The 17,896-nt window shown below is 34.5% G+C and overlaps 1 long non-coding RNA gene across 4 annotated transcripts in view; it reads left to right on the top strand.

Moving 5' to 3' along the window:
- The window catches only part of LOC129524112 (uncharacterized), a 182,765-nt gene that overhangs the window by 42,985 nt on the left and 121,884 nt on the right, over positions 1-17,896 (top strand). For 2 of the 4 annotated variants that reach the window (XR_008667766.2, XR_008667765.2), the window contains exon 3: positions 2,586-2,711. This is a non-coding gene — a long non-coding RNA (uncharacterized lncRNA). Of the gene's footprint in view, positions 1-1,681; positions 2,428-2,585; positions 2,712-17,896 lie in introns of those variants that run through there. The other 2 variants (XR_008667768.2, XR_008667767.2) reach the window with 2 other exon arrangements.

Here is a 17,896-nt window from a genome sequence, read left to right as displayed (position 1 = left end):
TTGTTTTTTCTCTACTTCTTTTTCTGTTTCTTATTGATTTTGATTACTACTACTACTGTCATTATTGTTATTAGCTTCTGGAATCTATTTGCTCTTTTTTTGCTTGTTTGTTTTGGTTTTATTTTGTTTTAAGGTAAAAGCTGATATTATTGACTTGAAACTTTTTTCTTTTCTAATCTTGGTGGTAAGGCTGTAAAATTTTCCCTAAGGTCTGTTTTAGCTATATCCCACAAAATTTAATATATTAGCTTTTTATTTCTATTTATTTAAACATAATTTCTAATTTCCCTTTCAATTTCTTCTTTGCTCCATGGGTTATTTATAATTGTGCTATTCAGATTTTGAATATTTGGGGGTATTCAAAAATATTTTTTGTTGATAATTTCTAATTTAATTCTGTGGCAGTCAGAGAACTTACTTCTGGTGGTTTGAATCCTTTAAACGGTAGTGAGACTTATTTATGGTCCTGAATTCTTTTAAACATATTGAGACTTGTTGATGGTCCATATTAGGTCTCTCTTGCTAAATGTTCCATGTACTCTTAAAAATAATAAATTTTCTGCCCTTATTGGATGGAGTGGAGTAATCCATAAATGTCAGTTAGTGCACATTGGTTAATGGTGTTGCTTGAGTATTCCATATTGTGCAAAAATGGTTAATGTAGCAGAGCTGAGACTGCCTATCCTTAGAAACTTATTCTTGAAAGGTTTACCCTTGACTGGCATCTGGGAACTTGATTGGTAAACATTTCCCTTGACTGATATAAAACTTTCTTTGAATGATAAGAGTGGCTCATTGTGCATAGACTGTTTGTGAAAATAATATGGCTTATCCTGAACACGTAATTTTTTCCTGGGAGTTTGGAATTTCGGTACTTCCTAGGCAGAAGGTACCTGTATGACCAGCTCCTAATGAAAATGTGGGTACTGAGTAGCTAATGAGATTCCCTGAGTGGACATATTGCACACATGTATTTGTATTGCTGGGGGTAATGTACTCTGCATCAACCCTTATAGGAGGGAGAGAGGATAAAGTAGCTTATTTATTTTAATTTCTATTTCTCTAACTTCTTAAACATATGAATTGCAGTTATAATAACTGTTTCACATTCTCATTTAGAAACTTGTGTTATTTCTGGCTCAGCTTCTATTGACTGATTTTTATATCCACTGTGTGTTTTATTTTCCTGCTTCTTAGCATGCCTAATAATATTTGAATTTCACATTAACTTTAGGATCAGCTTGTAATTTATGTGAAAAATAAAGGTGGAATTTTGATAGAGATTGCTTTTTCCAGCTTTTGATAAATAAAAATTGTATATATGTTGGGTATTTAATGTGATGTTTTGATTCATGAACAGATTGTGAAATAATTGCCACAATCTCTTGCCTCACACGATTACGATTTTTGTGTGTGTGGTGAAAACATTTAAGATCTACTCTCTTATAAAACTCCAAGTATAAAATATAGTATTATTGACCAGAGTAGTATTGCTATCTTAACAGCATTAAGACTTTTAACACATGAGCATAACATGTTTTTCCATTTATGTAGATCTTCTTTAATTTCTTTCAACAATGTTTCTAGTTTTCTATTTACAAATGTGCATTACATTGCACATTTTTGGTTGAATTTATTCTTAATATTTTATTTTATTTTCTATTGTAAGTATAATAGTTTTCTTAGTTTAGTTTTTGGATTGTTCATTGATACTATATAGAAATGCAACTGAGTTTTAAATATTGATCTTGGTGTGAAACAGGTTAACTAATTATCAATATTTTCTGAGATCAGACAAGATCACACATGTTCAGGCTGGTATGACCATGGTGACTAATTACCAATACTAAGGAAGGACTCCCATTGCATGGAGGATAACAAAGATCATTGCTATGCCAACCACCAGGAGCAGGATCCAAACACTTCTGTTCACTCCATCCTGGGCTGCACCTTTACTATTCACCCAAGTACAGTAAGATACAACACTCACATTGTACAAGTTATATGGAACAGGATTATTACTTACAGATAGGTGGCAAGGGACAACAGAAGCCCAGGATCCAGAAGCCCAGAAGCTGGTCAGCCGAGGCTCTGGAGAGCTGTCGGGGGTGGATGGAGTCCTGACTGAACATGCCACACTTGGACTGCAGCTTAGGGATCCCAAAAGGCAACCCACCTTGGGTTAACTCAGGGGACATGTGAGTTGCTGAGCTAAAGCATTGAAGGGCTTCTTGCTTCTAAGATAAAGAATAAAGCTCAGGCTATCCTGAGCAATTCTTCTCTAACTCAAGAAGTTCTCTTCCCTAGGAGGGCAAATAACAAAGCCTGGTCTATTTCTAGCAGTTCCTCCCTGTCTCAGGATATTGCATGCTCACACATGTTTCAATTATTCTGAGAACTACAATCAACAAGACGGAGGAAGACTAGGTCTGCCAAGGCTATACAGAAACTGTCCAACACTTGGACCTTGCACTGTTGCTGAATGTGGTTGTTAGCTCCAAGAGTTGTTTTTTTTTTTTTAATATTTTGGGGTTTTCTTTATAAAGGATAGATCATCTACAAATACTTCTTGCTTTTCAATTTAGATGATGTTTCCTTTCCTGCCCAATTTATCTGGTTAAAACATCTGATACACTGTTGAACAGAAGAGGCAAGGGCACATGTTCATGTCTTGTTCCTGATATTGGGAGAAAGCATCCCGTTTTTCACCAGTAAGTATGATATTAGCCCTGGTTTTTCTTAGATTGCTTTAATCAGATTGAGTAAGTTTAATTCTATTCCTATATTGTTGAGAGTTTTATCTTGAAATAATGTTGGATTTTTCCAAGTATTTTCTCTATTGAGAAAATTATGTCTTTTTCCCATTTATTCAATTAATATTATGTGTTATGTTTATTAATTTTTTCTATGTTGAACCAAACTTGAATTTCTGAAATAAATCTAATTTGATCGTTGTTTCTAATCTTTTAAACACGTTGCTAAATTAATTTAGTTTGCTAGTATTTGTTGGCAGAATTCACCAAAAAGTCATTTCATCTTGGGTTTTTTGCTGTGAAATAGTTTTAAAATTAATCTGTCACAAGCCTATTATATTGTCTATTTCTTCTTGGGTTAGTTTAGATGGTTCATGTCTTTCTACAAATGTATCTATGTCATTTGATTATCTAATTTGTTACCATACAATTGTGCATAGTGTCTTCATAAAAATTTTATATCTGTAAGGCCAAGAGTAATGTTCCTCTTTTCATTTTTGATTTCAGTAATTTGAGTCTGCTCTCTGTTTTTTGCCAATCTTATTCAAGATTTGCTATTTTGTTGTTCTCTCCAAAATGTTACATATTTGGTTTAATTTTCTCTATTGTTTGTCTATGATTCATTTCATTTCTTTCCACTTTAATATTTATTTTTTCTTTCTGCTTGTTTTGTGTTGAGTTTGCTCTTCTTTCTGTGGATGGTGAAAGGTTTATTTTAGATCTTTATTGTGCTGTTGTGTAAATGTTTAAAGCTATAGATTTCCTTCTAAGTACTGCTTTTGATGTTCCCCATAAGTTTAGTATCTTGTGCCTTTGTTTTCATTAATCTCAAAGTTCTTTTTAATTTTCTGTGTGATTTCTTTATGACCTATTGTTTATTAGGTGTGGTGTTTAATTTTCACATATTTGTGATTGTGAAAATTATTCGGTCATTGATTTCTAATTTCTTTACATTGTAGTCATACTCTTGTACAATTTTACCATCATTTTAAATTTATTTTGACTTTTTTATGGCCTAACATATGGTATATCATGGTGAGTGTTTCATGTGTACTTGAGAAGAATGTGTATTCTGCTGTTGCTAGGTGGAATGATCTGTAGATGTCTGTTAGGTCTAGTTGACTTACAGCATTGTGTTAAGTCTTCAATTTCGTTACTGATCTTCTGTCTCCTTTTTCTATACACCATTGAAAAAGAGGTATTGCAGTCTTATTATTGTGAAATGCCTACTTTTCCTCTCAATTTTGGCTTCGTGTACTTGTAGCTTTCTTTTTAAGTACTATATATCTTAATATTATTTGTGCTTCTTGTTTGCTTAATCATTTTATCATTAAAAATGTCTTTCGGCTGGGTGCAGTGGTTCATGCCAGTAATCCCAGAACTTTGGGAGGCCCAGTCACCCAGTCAAGTGGATTGCTTGAGCCCAGGAGATTGAAACCAGCCTGGGGTAGATGGTAGAAACCCCACCTACCAAAAAATAGAAAAATTAGCTGAGCATGATGGCTTGCACCTGTAGCCCCAGCTACTTTAGAGGCTGAGATAAGAGGATCTCTTGAGTCCAGGAGTTCAAAGTTGCAGTGAGCCAAGATTGCACCACTGCACTCCAGCCTGGGTGCCAGAACAAGATCTTGTTAAAATAAAATAAAATAAAATAAAATAAAATAAAATAAAATAAAATAAAATAAAATATTTCTTTGTGTCTAGTGACAAATTTTGTCTTAGAATATATTTTGTCTAATATTAGTTTAGTCATTCCAGTTCCTTTGTGATAAGTTTGTGTGACATAACTTTTTTCTATTTGTTTACCTTCAAACTATTTGTATATTTGATTATAAAGTGTGTCTACTGTGGTAAATATTTTGTTGAGCCATGTTTTTTAGGTATTTCAGCAATATTTGTCTTTTAATTAGAGAGCTTAAATAATTTACATTTTATGTAGTTACCAATAAGTAGAATTTATGTCTATCATTTTCCTATTTGTTTTCTATATGTCTTATGCCTTTTTTCTCCCCATTCTTCTATTATTGGTTTCTTGTTTTCAGTAGATATCTTCTATGGTACCATTTTAATTTATTTTTTAATATGTATTTTTTGAGATTTTCTTCAGTGATTGCCTTGGAGATTACAAATAGTATTTTAACTCCTTACAATTTCATTTAGATAAATACCTGCTAAATTTTCATAGTATACAGAAAGTTTTCCCCTATATAGATAGCTCCATTTTCTCCCCTCCATTATGTTATTGTTATACAAATTACATCTTTACACGTGTGTTTACATCAGAACATGCATTCACCCAGCTGTCTTTTAAATTACATAGGGCAAAAATACGAGTCAAACAAAAGTTATATTTATACTGTCTAACGTTTACCTATGTGGTTACCAGTAAGGTGCACTTTATTTCTTCATGTATTTCCCACTTACTGTTTACTGTCCTTTCCTTTCAACCTGAAATACTCTCCTTTGAATTTCTTGTAGGGAAATTTTTCCAGGGACAGATTCTCTCAGTTTTAGTTTATTTGGGAATGTCTTAATTTCTCCTTCAATTTTGAAGAGCAGTTTTCTAGATACAGCATTGTTTGTTGAAAGATTTATTTATTAGTATTTTTATTTGGTTCTGTTTATGGGACCATGGAAGTCAGAAAGCAGTGGGGTGACACATTTAAAATACTATTAAATATAGCTGGTTTCGTTTCTATCTCTTTACTGATATTCTCTGTTTTGGTAAGACATTATTCTGATACTTTCTCCTAGTTCTTTAGAATGTAAACTTTCACTCTTTGAACATACTTAAAATAGCTAATTTAAATCTTTGTCTAATAAGGTCAATATCTGATATTCTTTAGTAAAGTGACAATTATTATTAATTGCTTTTTTTTCCTTCCTACAGGCCATGGTTTAAAATAATTTTTATACGTCATTAAAAAATCTGGACATTTAAAATGATATAATGTTTCAATTCCAGAAATAATAATCTTTCATTTCTCTCTGGTTTGTTGTTGTTGCTGCTTGCTGTAGCTTTGTTTGTTTAGTGAATTTTGTTATCTAATTCTTTAATGTCTGCATTCTTTGGCATGTGTAGTCATTGATGTCTCAATTCATTTAGCTTAGTGTTTAGCTATTGACTAGGCAGAAATATGCCTCCATTTCTGGAACCATTAAGTCTCTCAGTTTTTGCTGAGAGGCTTTCTGTGCATGTTGGGGCATGCTTTCAACATTCAGCTAGACACCTTACAGCTCTGCCTTAGCTTTCACTTCTGGCTTGCGCAGTGTCACAAGGTCAGCCAGAAGTGACAGCTTAGGACGTTTTCAGGCCTTTTTTGAGAACACCATGTATACCAGCCTGGGAATGCACACAGTCCTATGCATGCATGTGGACTTCTAGATTTCCAAGAGTATATCAGAGCTTTTAAAAGCCCTTACGGGCATCTCACTCCCAACATTTTCTCCTAAGCTTTTGGTTACTCTATCATTTGCCCAGACTGCTATCTGGCACCTGAGGCAGTGATGAAGTTAAAACACTTGCCCGTAAATGATTTTGACAAATGCTCCCTTTAATAAAATGCCAAAAAGCTCACTCTTACTGAGATTCAGCAAGTTTTCTGGTATAAATGCTCCTCTGCTGTAAAACTTTGGTTAATTTCTAGAATGCTAAAAAAAGTTTATTCTGATCTTTCTCCTAGTTTTCTTTTGATGTATGAAGAAAAAAATGTTCAAAAGTCCCAATTTCACCATTTTTTGATATCCTCCTGTTCATTGTAATTTTTTATTGGATGTCAGACACAGAATTTTACTTGCTGAGTGCTGGATATTTTTGCATCTCTGTGATATTCTTTAGCTTTGTTTTGATGCAGGACAACTTCTTGAAACAATTTTGATCTTTTTCAGTCTTTACTTTAAGCACTGGTTAAACGAGGTCAGAGCAGTGTTTATTCCAGTGTTACTTTCTCCTCAATATTAAGACAAACTCTTAGTACTCTACCAAATACCCAATGAACCATAAGGCATTTTAAAATTTGAATATGCCTGTGTTGTCAACAGGGCTATGCTCAGATCTGTGTAAACCTCATGTACAGTTCTCTTTATCAATTTTGCTATTTCTTTCTTCCTCTTGGATATTTTCCTCACATGCATTTATTTACCAGTATTCAGGTGAAGAGTTAGGGGGATTCTTTGAACGTCTTCAGTTTTCTGTGCTGCTGTTTCCTCTCTGGTACTCAGTCCTGTGGATTCCTGATATTTTGAGATCTCCGGGCTCCCAATTCCTTATTTCATGGAGACTTGTAGGCTCTTACTGTGTTTCTCCCTCTCTTTATAAGATCTTTAAACTTTATCAGTTTGTAAGCTGGGAAAATTGTAGTACTCCATTCTTTAGTTTCTCTTTTTGTAGATATCACTGTCCTTCTTGGACTGTTACAATTCAATATTTTAGTGCCATTAAGGTGTATATTTTCTCTTATCTTGGTAGTTTTAGATTACAGGGTGACTCTAACTTCTCTTATTCCTTCTTGACTAGAAAAAAGTAGTCCTAGGTATGGTTTTAAAATTTGAATATGCTTGTCCAGTGCTCAGTTAAACCCTTTCTTGCTTAAAATATAGCCCATCATCTTGAAGCCATTAACAATAATTTTTGTCTGAGGCAGAATTCTTCAATTACTTGAGAGAGGATCTTTAATAGAAAGTAACTAATAGTTATGCTCAGGGGTTTTGTCTCCTCCTAAAACTGCATTTTCAACTACTATTATTCATGCCCTATTTAGTGTCTGGGAACAGTTTTTCATACTCTGTACCTTCATGGCCTGACATTTTAGTCAATTATATTTCAGAATATATGCAATGTATATGTATGTTGGCAAAAATATATTTCTTTTCAATTCTGTTTATATATCACATACCTATATATTTTATTTGTTTAACTCTTTTGAATTAAAAGAGAAAACAAAAGTGGTCAATCCAAAATTCTGATTTTATTCTGCCACCTGCTCTGAAACTACTGTTATCCTTTATCAAGGGATACTTTCCCTCTTTTAACATCAATGTTTTCACCAATGACTATCCTCCAGCGTGGCTAAAAATCAGGTTTGTACTGTTAGGGAAGTCAAAGAGAGTAAACCTTGGGTAATATTTTGAAGTCTGACAAAATGACTAAATTAGCCACAGAATCTGAACTTAGTAGACTAGTTCAGTGAAATATATAAAGAACTCAATGACAGCATGGTTCAGGCAATGCCGAAGCTCTTGAATCAAATTGTAGCCAGTGCCATATCACTATAGAAGGCTTATTTCAATTAAGTAGTTGTGGTAGTTTTTGTTCTTATTTTGCTTACTACAACCATGACTAAATCTTCAGCATTTATTCTTATCAATTATAATTTATTTCATCTTTTGATACCCCCATTTCTTCTAGAATTTTTTTCAAATATGCTCTTTAAAATACATATTTTTATCTGTACACTCCCTGTAAATTATCTACAATAGTATATAGGAAAAAAGTTAGAAATTATTCTGAAGAAATTTTAGTTAATGTTTTTTTAAAAGTATTTCTAGTTTGGACAGGGGTAGACCAAGACGGCAGAATGATTGTCCCTCCTTGTAGGGACATTAAATTAACTATCTACACAAAAAAATCACCTTCATAAGAACCAAAAATCAGGTGAGCACTCACAGTACCTGGTTTTAACTTCATATCAATGAAAGAGGCACGGAAGAGGTAAGAGAAACTGTTTTGAATAGCTAATGCCACTTCTCCCCAACCCCTGGCAGTGGGGGCATGGTGTGGAGAGTGATTCTGCGTGCCGGGAAGAGGGAGAGCACAACAACTGTGAGGCACTGAACTCAGTGCTGCCCTGCTATACCAGAGAACAAAACCTGACCAAACTCAGCAGAAGCCCACCTATGGAGGAAGCATATAGACCAGACCTAGACAGATGTGAATCACCAATTCCAGCGGTTAGATATTCAGTTCCTGCAAGCCTTGCCAGTGTAGGACAAAGTGCTCTGGGAACTTAAATAATCTTGAAAGGAAGTCTAGCCACAAGGATGGCAACTCCCAGGCGAGTCCTAGTGCATAACTGTGCCCAGAGTCAGAGGACTCGTGTTGGGGTGGGCAAGCAACCTACTGAGACACCAGCCCAGGTAGTCTAAGATGTAATGGCATCACCTCTCCCCAACCCCAGGCTGCACAGCTCACAGCTCCAAAAGAGACCCTTTACTTCTGCTTGAGAAGAGGAGAGGGAAGAGTGAGGAGGACCCTGTCTTATATTTTAGAGACCAGCTCAGCTACAGCAGGATAGGGAACTTGTCACAACTGTGAGGCCCCCTTTCTAGGTCCTACCTCCTGAATGACATTTCTAGACACACCATGGGACAGGAGGGAACTCACTGCCTTGAAGGAAAGGACCTACTCCCAGCAGGATTTATCACCTGCTAACTGAATAGCCCTTGTGCTCTAAATAACCAGCAGCAATAGCCAGGGACTACGTCTAGGGCTTTGGGTGAGACCCTGAGACTTTCTGGCTTCAGGTGAAACTCAACATATTTCCAGCTCTGGAGGCTATGGGGGAGGCTCCTTTTCCTTTAGAAAAGTGGAGAGAAATGTAAAAGAGACTTTGTCCTTTACCTTAGGTAGCAGCTTGGCCACAAAGAGTAGGGCACAAGTGAGCTCTTGGGGTCCCAGATTCCAGGACTTGGCTATTGGATGTTATCTCTGGATCTGCCCTGGGCTGGGGGTGAGGGTGGGGGCACTTCCATGAAGGGTGAGTCCTAGGCCAGGCAGCATTCACTGCAAGCTGACTTAAGAGCCCCTGGGCTTTAAGGGAACATCAGCAGTACTCTGGCTGCACTCCCCATGGGCCTGTTGTGGTGGTGGCCATGGGGTGAGGGTTCTCTGTCAATGGAATGGCAAGGGAAGAGTGGGAAGGACTGTCTTGTGGTTTGAGTGTCAGCTCAGCCGCAGTAAAATAGAACACCAGGTAGACATTAGACTTGATCTGCACTATATACCAAATGGATCTAATAGATATTTACAGAACATTTCATTCAACAGTTGCAGAATACATGTTATTTTCCTCAGTGCTAGGATTATTCTCAAGGATATACCATATATTAGGTCACAAAACAAGTCTCAAAACATTAAAAAATTGAAATAATATCAAACATCTTCTCTGACTACAATGGAATAAAACTAGACATCAGTAACAAGAGGAACTTTAGAAACTATACGAATACATGGAAATTAAACAATTTGCTCCTGAATGAACAGTGGGTCAATGAAGAAACTAAGAAGGAAGTTGAAAAATTTCTTGAAACAAATATTAATGGAAACACAATATACCAAAACTCGTGAGATACAGCAAAAGTAGTATTAAGAGGCAAGTTTATAGCTATAAGTGCCTACATCAAAAAAGAAGAAAAACTTCAAGTAAACATCCTACTGATGCATTTTAAAGAACTAGAAAAGCAAGAGCAAACCAAACCCCAAATTAGTAGAAGAAAAGAAACAATAAATATCAGAGAAGAAATAAATGAAATTGAAATAAAAAAATTAAAAAGATCGATGAAACAAAAAGTCGACTTTTTGAAAAGTTAAACAAAATTGACAAACCTTTAGCCAGACTAAGAAAAGAGAGAAGATTCAAATAAATAAAATCAGAGATGAAAATGGACACAAGCGATACTGCAGAAATTCACAGAATCATTAGTAGCTACTATGAACAACTACAGGACAATAAATTGGAAAATCTATAAGATATGGACAAATTTCTAGACACATACAGCTTATCAAGATTGACCATGAAGAAATCTAAAACCTGAACAGACCAATTACAAGCAACAAGATCAAAGCTGTAATAAAAAGTCTCCCAGTAAAGAAAAACCCAGGACACAATGGCTTTACTGCTGAATTCTACAAAAGATTTAAAGAACTAATAACAATCATACTCTATTCTGAAAAACAGAGGAGGAAGAGATACTTCCACACTCATTTTATGAGGCAAGTATTACCTGATACCAAAACCAGACAAAGACATTGAGAAAATAAAACTAAAGGCCAATTTCTCTGATGAATATTGATGCAAAAATTCTCAACAAAATGCTAGTAACCCAAATTCAACAATATGTTAAAATGAGCATTCTTCATGAACAAGTGAGATTTATCCCTGGGATGCAAGGATGGTTCAACATATGCAAATCAATCAATATAATACATCATATGAACACAATGAAGATCAACCATATGATCATTTTAATTGATGTTGAAAAAGCATGTGATACAAATCAACATCTCTTAATGATAAAACCCCTAAACAACTGGGTATATAAAAAACATATCTAAACATAATGAAAGCTATATATGACAGACCCACAGCTAGTATCATACATCATGAGGAGAAATTGAAAGCCTTTCCTCTAAGATCTGGAACATGACAAGGATGCCCACTGTCACCACTGTTATTAAACATAGTACTGGAAGTCTGAGCTAGAGCCATCAGACAAGATAAATATATAAAAAGCATCCAAATTGGAAAGGAAGACGTCAAATTATCCTTGTTTGCTGATGATATGATCTTATATTTGGAAAAACCTAAAGAATCCACAAGAAAACTATTAGAACTGATAAATAAATTAAGTAAAGTTGCAGGATACAATATTAACATACAAAAATTGTAACATTTCTATAAGCCAACAGTGAGCAATCTGATAAAGAACTCAGAAAAGTAATCCCATTTACAGTAGCCATATATAAAGGTAAATACCTAAGAATTAACTTAACCAAAGAAGTGAAAGTTCTCTACAATGAAAATTATAAGACATTGATGAAAGAAATTGAAGAGGACACACAAAAATGGAGGTATGTTCATGGATTGGAAGAAGCAATATTGTTAAAATATCTATAACACCTGAAGCAATCTACAGATTAAATGTAATTCCTATGAAAATACCAATGACATACTTCACAGAAACAGAAAAAACAATCCTCAAATTTATGTGGAACCATAAAAGACACAGAATAGCCAAAAGTAGCCAAAACAAAAAGAACAAAACTAAGAGGAATCACATTACCTGACTTCAAAATATACTACTGAGATATAGTAACCAAAACAGCATGGTACTGGCATAAAAACAGACACATAGATCAATGGAACAGAAAAGAGAACCCCCAAACAAATCCACACACCTACAGCAAACTCATTTTTGACAAAAGTGCCAAGAACATACACTGAGGAAAAGACAGTCTCTTCAATAAATGGTGCTGGGAAAACTGGATATCTATATGCAGAGGTATGAAACTAGAGCTCTTTCTCTTGTCATATACAAGATCAAATCAAAGTAGATTAAAGACTTAAATCTAAGACTTCAAACTATGAAACTACTACAAAAAAACATTGGTGAAACTCTCCAGGGCACTGGTCTGGGCAAAAATGTTTTGAGTAATACCCCACAAGCACAGGCAACCAAAGCAAAAATGGACAAATAGGATAATGTCAAGTTAAAGCTTCTGTACAGCAAAGGAAACAACAAAGTGAAAAGATAAGCCACAGAATACAAGACAATATTTGCAAACTAGTCATCTGACAAGCGATTAATAACTAGAATATGTAAAGAATTCAAACAGTTCAATAGGAAAAAATCTATTAATCCCATTTAAAAATGGCAAAAGGTCTGAATAGACATTTTTCAAAAGACAAGTGAAACCCCATCTCTACTAAAAATACAAAAATGAGCTGGGCATGGTGGCGCATGCCTGTAGTCTCAGCTACTTGGGAGGCTGAGGCAGGAGAATCGCTTGAACCCAGGAGGCAGAGGTTGAAGTGAACTGAGATCATGCCACTGCCCTCCAGCAACAGAGCGAGACTCCGTCAAAAAAAAAAAAAGACATAAAGATGGCTAACAGACATGTGACAATGTGCTCAACATCACTGATCATCAGAGAAATGCAAATCAAAACTTCAACGATGACAAGTGTAGTGGCTCATGCCTGTATTCCTAGCACTTTTGGAGGCTGAGGCTGGTGGACCACTTGAGCTCGGGACAACATGGTGAAACCTCATCTCTGCAAAAAGCACACAAAAAAATTAGTTGGGTGTGGTGGCATGCACCTATATTCCCAGCTACTCCAGAGGCTGAGGTAGGAGGATCAATTGAGCACAGGAGGTCGAGGCTGCAATCAGCTGTTATCACACCCCTGCACTTTAGCCTGGATGGCACAGCAAGACCCTGTCTCCAACAACAAAAACAAAAATAAAAAACAAAAACAAAACCCTAAAAAAACCTTCCATGAGATACCACTTCACCCCAGTTAAAATGGATTATATCCAAAAGACAGGTAATAACAAATGCTGGCAAGGACGTGGAGAAAAGGGAACCCCTGTACACTGTTGGTGGGAATGTAAATTAGTACAATCATTATGGAGAACAGTTTGGAGGTTCCTCAAAAAACTAAAAATGGAGCTACTATATGATCCAGTAATCCCATTGCTCAGTATATACCCAAACAAAAGAATCAGTATATTGAAGAGAGATTTGCACTCTCGTGTTTGTTTCAGCAGTGTTCACGATAACCAAGATTTAGAAGCAACCTAAGTGTCTATCAGCAGATTAATGGATGAAAATAAATGTGGTGCTTATACACAATGGAGTACTATTCAGCCATAAAGAAGAATGAAATCCTGTCATTTGCAACAATATGGATGGAATTGGAGATTATTATGTTAAGTTAAATGAGGTATAAACAAAGAAACATCACATGTTCTCACATATTTGTGGGAGCTAAAAATCAAAACAATTAAACTCATGGACATAGAGAGTAGAAGGATAGTTTCCAGAGGCTGGGAAGGGCAGTGGGAGTGGAGGAGGTAGAGAAGGGAGGTGGGAATGGTTAATGGGCATGAAAAATAATTAGAAGGAATTAATGAGACCTACTATTTGATAGCACAACAGAGTGATTATAGTTAAAATAATTTAATTGTACATTTACAAACAACTAAAAGAGAATAATTGGATGGATTGCAGTGCAAAGGATAAATGCTTGATGGGATGAATACCCAACTGTCCATGATGTGATTATTTCACATCGCATGCCGGTATCAAAACATCTCAGGTACACCTACCATGTACCCACAAAAATTAAAAATGAAAATTTGTTCTAGTTCTATTATGTTATTGTTGTTAAATCCTGCAAGTACATTTTCTATCAAATTTAATAATCTCATCTGGACTATTATTATTTTATACATATTTTACTTATTTACTAACAAATATATAAACTATGAGAAGTAGGTATTAAACAAAATGTATTTGTTTTATTAAAATAAAAGCCAGCTTCATTTTGCAGAAAAAGAGGTGTGCTATGTTATTAGGAACAGGGAAAATTGCAAGCATATTTATATTGTTAGTATTGCCTCTTGTTTAAATAATCATTTTTCAACAAAATGTACAATGGACTACTGCATTTTAAAACAATTCCAAAAGCAAACTTAAAACTTAACAAGAAAATTCTTATTATATATATATATTTTTTAAAAAGCTGAATGCAAAAATAAATCTGGCACCCTACCGACAAGAAACAGCCAATACTAACATCTATCTCCAATAACAGTACCAACTGATTCTAGGACTGGGGAAGGGAGTGTAAAAGATAGGCCTGGACATCTTGTCTCAGAAAGGAAGAAAGAGCCCAACACACACACATGCACATCCACATGCACACACACTTTGATGCGGGTATTTCAAAGGAGCACACCAGCCCCCTGAAATGAGCTCATAATGGCCAAACCAAGAAATATTTGAGCAAAACAAACAAACAAACAAAAAATACAACAGTATTAAATTATAGCCCAAAGTATAAAATAAATATCCATGAGCACATACAGATACAGATAGATATATAGGTAGATAGATAGATAGATAGATAGATAGATAGATAGATAGATAGGACAAATCTCCCAATGTAGAAATATTCCAAGTGATTTACATAGGCATTCTGAATTCTGCCCTCACAATGGAAAACTGTAACTCTGCATTCTCCGCAGGTGTGGACTGTGTGCATAGGCACTTCTTATAAAGCCTACAATATGGAAAGGGGAATAAAGAGTACCTTTCCTGTGGAGAAACATGACAAAGACTACCTCAGTTAAGTGACCTTGGTCAATACCGCCGGCTACACATCATGTTGATAGCATGCACTCTTGAGAGGATAAGATGGAATGGGCACTTATCTCTGGGCCTTCCTCCCAGTACCCTATAATACCAGTCTTCTTAAAACAAAAATATTAGAGAAGTTTTAACAGAACACCTTGTAAAATATCTCACCAAGGCTCTTCAAAAATGTCAAGGTTCTTAAAAACAAAACAAAACAAAAATTGAGAAACTCACACAGCCAAGAGTAGCCTGGGAAGATATGGCAACAAATTACAATGGGGTAACATAGATGGGATCCTGGCACAGAAAAAGGACATCCTTTAAAAACTAAGGACACTTCTATAAGGTGTAGGCTTTAGTTAATTAGTTAACAATAATGTACCATCATTTGTTCATTAATTAAAAAAAACGTGTCATAGTAATGTAAGATGTTAATAATAGAGAAAACTGAGTGTAGGATGTAGGGGAACTCTGTACTATCTATAATTTTTTTCTTTTTTTATAATACTTTAAGTTTTAGGGTACATGTGAACAACGTGCAGTTCTGTTACATATGTATACATGTGCCATGTTGGTGTGCTGCACCCATTAACTTGTCATTTAACATTAGGTATATCTCCTAATGTTATCCCTCCCCCCTACCCCCACCCCACAACAGGACGTCCCGGTATAATTGTTTTCTGTAACTCCAAAACAGTTCTAAAATTCTGTGTATTAAAAATTTAATCTGTTCTATGATTTCAGTTTGAGATAAAATATAGTTATGTATATCACCCTGGTGAACTCTGGATGCTGGGATTTCAATTTTTAAATTTCTTCTGTATATCTTTCCTATAGTTTACATTTTTTATAGTTTTCAAATTTGCCTTACAATGAGATGTATTGATTTCATTATTATATAAAGCAGTAAACATGTTTTAAAAATTCTTAGGTCCTTAGAAAATGCCAATTATTGGCTCTAAATTTTAATAATAATGTATTTACAATACAGTATTTTGCAATATGCTTCAAGAAAAATATATTTTTGTTACGCCACTTTTGTTCATGTTTTAAACCATAAGTTCATCATTATTATCTTAAGCATTTTATTGGCTCTAGGAATTCTTATTTTATTACCAATCACATTAAGCGATTTGTCCAGGAATCAATGTTGTCTCAAATGCAGAAGTATAGTCTTCATCTAAGGTAAGCCTGGCATGAGCATCTATGGTAGGATCTCTTTAATGACCACAGTGTTATACTTGACACGTGCCCAATTCTGTTCCCCTAGTTTCTAATTGCACATGAAGTGGTTTATCATGAATGAAACATCCTTAAATTTAAATTTAATGGGAATATAAAATCTGATAAAAGCTAAATGTTAGGACACACAGAGGGTAGTTTATGAACAACTATTTAAGTACTGTGGAAAAATACTGTTATTATAGTTAAGAGTATTTGATGTTCTTAAGATCTTGCATATATTTCTAGTAAAAATTTGTTTTCATTTTTGTCATACTTATTAATCTGAATGGTTTAGTGCCTGGCACACTAAAGATTCATTAAATCATTGTTGGATAAATTGGTAGATATAAAAACATAATCACGGCTCAAATATTAATTATATGTGAGACTTTTATGCTATAGAGTAATCAGTAGAAAACGTATCTTATTAGTTAGTGTAAATATTCAATTTTAAGCAAAATTAAATGTTGATCCTTAAAACATAATTTATTACAATTATAGTTCTTCATGAAGAAACTGCCAATCAGCTCATATGGAAGTTTTTATGTATTTTATATATTCCCTAGGCATAAAATCCGTTTTTCCAATTTCATGTAAATGTGCTTTGATTTTTTTCTGTATATCTAATTTAAAGGAAATAATTAACACATTAAATACCAACTTACATCTTCTGTGGAAAATGAGACTTTGCTTCTTGATAATTGTACCTATCTCAAAGTTTATTCTGAGGCTATCTGTTGAGCCCTGTCTGAGAAAAAATAAATAGAAGCACAACACAAATTAGTATTTTAGGGTATTAATACTATTAATCTACATATTTCATAAGATACCATCAGATCTTATACTTCCTCATGTCAATTATCCAAAATGTGATTATTCTGAATCTCCTTTTGTTGCTTTTGTTAAAGACATTTAATTAACGTTAACTTTCATTACATTTACTTATTTTTTCTTTTTATAGTTATAAACAAGGTTCTTAAAATTAAGATATATCATACTCTTATGGTGATATTTTTATACTTTCATATGCAATTTTGAGCTGGGCACTCAATGCAGTTTTTGGTTGGTTTCTCAGTGAAATAAAAGATTATAGTAACAATTATTTACTTCCCCTCCAGCAGTGTTTTAAGTGTTCTTCCATTAGTAAATTGGTATAAGAGAAAAAGTTCCACATAATAACAAAATAATTATGTTGTAAATTCACTTTATCACGGCTCAATGTCTATATAATAAGTTTATTTTCTTAGTATAGGGTATATTTTGAAGCAATATTATTATAGCATTTATAAATGTTATCTGGACATAAGGCTTATTTTCCACATAGTATATTATAATTTAAAGCAGTAAGTTTATTAATTTTTTAATCTGATCATCTTTAAAATGATATTAAAATACAACAGTTAAGACTGCACTTGTACCCCTTAAATTTATACAAATAAAATATAGGACAGTGGTTAGATAATTTGTGTGGGTTTTTTTTCCTTTTTTTTTTTTTTTTTGAGATGAAGTCTTGCTCTGTCACCCAGACTGGAGTGCAGTGATGCAATCTTGGATTTTGGCTCGCTGCATCCTCTGCCTCCTGGGTTTAAGCGATTCTCCTGCCTCAGCCTCCCAAGTAGCTGGGATTACAGGCACCTGCCACCACACACGGCTAATTTTTTTTTTTTTTGTATTTTTAGTAGAGATGGGGTTTCACGATGTTGGCCAGGCTGGCTTTGAACTCCTGACGTCAAGTGATCTACCTGCCTCGGCCTCCCAAAGTGCTAGAATTACTGGCGTAA

This window comes from Gorilla gorilla, chromosome 7 (assembly GCF_029281585.2).
Source record: "Gorilla gorilla gorilla isolate KB3781 chromosome 7, NHGRI_mGorGor1-v2.1_pri, whole genome shotgun sequence".
Lineage (NCBI taxonomy): Eukaryota > Metazoa > Chordata > Mammalia > Primates > Hominidae > Gorilla > Gorilla gorilla.
This window is presented reverse-complemented; position numbering and strand designations above follow the sequence as displayed.